The following is an 805-nucleotide window of genomic DNA, read 5'->3' on the forward strand; positions in this document are numbered from 1 at the left end:
AAGGACACATTCCAGAAAGGGGGGGGGGCACAGCTTCTAGAGCCACCCAACCAGGGGCTAACTCCTGCTACTTCCCAGCTGTGTGACCTCGGGCAGAAGACCTCCCCTCTTGAAACCTCTGCCTTCTCTTCTGTAAAGTGGGTGTAAGCACTGACCATCTCGTGGGTTGGTATACGGGTTCCAGGAGATGGTGCAAGGAAAGTAGGTCGTAGTGAGGATGGGAGGACTAGCAGTTATGTTATGCTCACGGGGACTCCCTGCTCTGTTTCCCCAAATGCCTTCCCCAGCCTCAAGTCACAAGGCAGCCCGGAATTTGCGTGAACACCAGGGTTCTGCTGACCCGTGACTGTTGAGATGAAACAGTGTGTGTGTGGGGGGGGGGAAGGGGGGCTGGAATACCCACCAGTGGTAACTGTAGGTACACACACACACACACACACACACACACACACACACGGGAGACCATGAGTCCCCATGAATGCAGCATGCAGCCGTCCGGAGGGGAACTCGGTTGCAGTCCCACCAGGTGCCTCATTTCTGTGCTGGACACGCTAGCTTCCTGGTAGGAGGCGCCTTCTCTGACACCTGGCCGGCTGCCCTTTGGCTTTTTCTCAGGGTTCGAACTTCAAAGGCCTGGACACGCACCCGAGAAGGGGACCCAGGCCTGACCTCCCCGGGAATTCAGCCTGAGATTGAGGGAGGAGGCGGGCTGCCTTCTCCAACTTTAGAGCCTCGGTTTTCGGTGGTTTGGCTGCAATCAACCCACCCAGGTCGGACGCCAGGTCGGACGCCAGGCCGGCGCGGC

The sequence above is a fragment of the Myotis brandtii genome, unplaced genomic scaffold (assembly GCF_000412655.1).
Source record: "Myotis brandtii unplaced genomic scaffold, ASM41265v1 scaffold96, whole genome shotgun sequence".
Taxonomy (NCBI): domain Eukaryota; kingdom Metazoa; phylum Chordata; class Mammalia; order Chiroptera; family Vespertilionidae; genus Myotis; species Myotis brandtii.